The sequence below is a fragment of the Desmodus rotundus genome, chromosome 1 (assembly GCF_022682495.2).
Source record: "Desmodus rotundus isolate HL8 chromosome 1, HLdesRot8A.1, whole genome shotgun sequence".
Taxonomy (NCBI): Eukaryota; Metazoa; Chordata; class Mammalia; order Chiroptera; family Phyllostomidae; genus Desmodus; species Desmodus rotundus.
In genome coordinates, this window is record NC_071387.1 from 138,447,150 (window position 1) to 138,450,178 (window position 3,029).

Below are 3,029 nucleotides of genomic sequence, written 5' to 3' on the forward strand. Positions count from 1 at the left end.
ACTTTTATCACACCTTCCAATCTTAGCAAGACACTGTACTAGTAAGTACTACAAGATCACACCCCAAGATCAGCCTTAGTGGAACTGGAGAGAAACATCAAGATAGATATGAAATTGTCAGAAATCCCTGGGAAGACTGTGTGCTGTTTTGAATAGTTGTGGGCGGGGATGATGGCCCTGGCACTCTACTCTGGCTACCATCACTCCCTACCTTGCCTCGGGGCCATCGGTGGTGCCAGAATCCTCACAGATGCTGGTGTCCTCAGGTGTCAAATCTTAGCAGCACAAATGCTGGTTAGGAGATTCAAAAACACATGAGGATTTTTAAGTCTTGAATAGCCACTTCTCTTCACCTGCCTCCTCCTATCTCCAGGACTGCTGACAAAACCGAGATGGTTTCCGGGTGTGCAAGGCACTCCACCTTCAGGCTCATTCCTCCCTCCTGCTCCACAATCTGAGGTCACCAGGTCTGAGTCAGATTGCAGTTTGGCCCTTGGTCTTCCCCATACATGTTGCTGGACAGAGCAATGGATACCCCAGTCTGCCTTCCCCCTACACACATATAAAATGGCAGTCTTGTTTCTGATCGTTTAGGTATTAGAATTTCCTTGCCACCAATCCCCTTATTCCATGCCTTAAAACAAAAGTACCAGTTTTTTGTTTGTTTTTTTTTGCCAAATCATTTGCAAAACCTCCTTCTTCCCTCCCTCCTTTCCTTTTCCTTCCCCCCTCCCTCCCTCCTTCCCTCCCTCTTTCCTTCCTTCCTTCCTTCCCTCCTCCCTTCTTTGTTTTAACATTTATTTAGTACTTACCTTGTACCAGCATTAAATGATGTTGGTGACAAAAGGGGAAAAAAACTGTCGTCCCTGACCTATGCTTTCTGTAAGACCTCAAGGACTTGGGAGCATCGGCTCCATGCTCAGCAGTCTTATGGAACTAAGAGACTTGAAGAAGCAGACAATCTGGACCACATAGTAATCTCTCTCTCTCTTACACACACACACACACACACACACACATCAGGATTAATTTAAGGACCAACCGTAGGCACACATAGTGTTGTTGTTGTCATTTAATTTTTGTTTCATAACCGTAAACTTACCTCTGTAATCCAGTTAGATTTGGAAGAGGTAAGAAAAATACGAAGCCCAATGAACTGTGGCAAGTGCATGAAGGTCATAGAACATTCCAAGCAGATGGGGGTGAAGGGGTGCTCTCCTGCGCAACAGAAGGAATGGCCTGGTGGTTAAGATAGAACACGAGTCAAATTTCTTAGAGTTGTCCACAGTCAGCAAATGGTGATCTTCTTGCTGGTCTTGCCATTCCTGGACCCAAAGTGCTCCAAGGCTACCACAACATCCATGCCGTCCTTCACCTGGCTGAAGAACTCATGATTGCCATCCAACCACTCAGTCTTGGCATGCAGATGAAAAACCGGGAACCATTCATGTTGGGTCCAGCGTTTGCCATGGACAAGATACCAGGCCCCAAATGCTTCAGGATAAAATTCTCATCATTGACTTGCCACCTGTGCCATTGTGGCATGTGAGGTCACCACCCTGGCGCATAAATCCTGGAATAATTCTGTGAAAGTGGGAAATTTTGTAACCAAATCCTTTCTCCCCAGTGCTCAGAGCATGGAAGTTTGCTGCTGTCTTTGGAACTCTGTCTGCAAACAGCTCAAAGGAGACATGGCCCAAGGGTTGCTGGCAACAGCGATGTCAGAGAACACGGTGGGGTTGACCATGGCTGGTCGCGGGGAGCACGGGGGCCATGGCACCTGCAAGGCAACACATAGCATAATTTTAGGAACCAAGTTTATCTGACTCCGATGAGTTAGCCCTGTGAAACAAAGGCTTTCATTTGCCTGGTGACTATGGTAGGGGCTGCAAATGTCGTGGCTCTGAGATGGCTATATTACTGAGAAGCACAGGAACCAAAGGGCATAGTTATGATTTCTGGCTGATGAGGCATTAAGAATGGATGGGTTTGAGTGTCAAAAATAATCAGTAAAGGGATAATGCAAAATCACAGTCAAAGAAGAGAAAGGGTAGCTTGGAGGAGTGATAATCTAGGCTTGGGGACAATCTGGGGCTCTTGTCTTCAGGGTTACCCAGGAGAGGTCCAAAGGGTGGAGAAGGGCACCTGGATAATGAGCTCAAACCTTCCACGGTACAATTCCTACCTAAATTCTAAATTAGCAGACTTTTCAAGTCAAATTTGTTTCTCTACCAGGAAGCAATGTTTCCCTTGAGGAGGAATTACATGGACTTTCTACTCCAAACTTGGGTGACTTTGGGCAGTGAATTTTTCCAGGGAATGCGTAAGTTGATCTTTATGGTTGGAAAACCATGAAACAAACTATAGCATAGGATGAGAGAAACGGAACTGCATGATACTTTTTGAATACCAGCTTATCTGCATCACCGCATAATTCTCAACAACATTTCAAATCTTTTCTTATACAAGAGAAGGAAAACCGTATAATGAGACTATTTTTTTTCTGTAAATGAATATATTGAGACTGAGATGAGCGAACATGGGGATCCATACCATCCTGTCTCTATGAATCTTTGGTTCATGAATTCCGCTGAATGCTTAGGTAGGATGTTTACTTCAAGATAAAAATCTCTTAGAGTTAAAAAAAAAACTCTAAGAAATCAAAATCACCCATGTGGTATACATTAAGGAATAATAGTATGTGTACTATTACTCAAATGAGTACATGGAAGTTCTGTGTTTTGACTGAATCCTCTTAACTAAATTATAGCTTGAACTAAAAACTTAGTACATGCATACTGTACATCGACCAAGAGCACGATGCTTTGGGAAGTGAATGTTACAGTTACTGTATGTTACTGTGGGGACTCCAACATGGCAGCTGGAAAGTTACAATAAAAGATGTATCTTAAAAACTTATTCTTTACCCACCACATTTCAGAAATGCATCTAACACATGTGGCTATTACTTTAGGATAACTACTTCAATACTGAAGTAATATTGAACAAACACAGAAACATCAAGGAAA

At 43.4% G+C, this 3,029-nt stretch overlaps 1 pseudogene; it reads right to left on the minus strand.

Moving 5' to 3' along the window:
* Window positions 1–1,272: 1,272 nt before the first annotated feature.
* Window positions 1,273–1,747, minus strand: LOC112307226 (peptidyl-prolyl cis-trans isomerase A pseudogene; annotated as a pseudogene).
* Window positions 1,748–3,029: the final 1,282 nt, after the last annotated feature.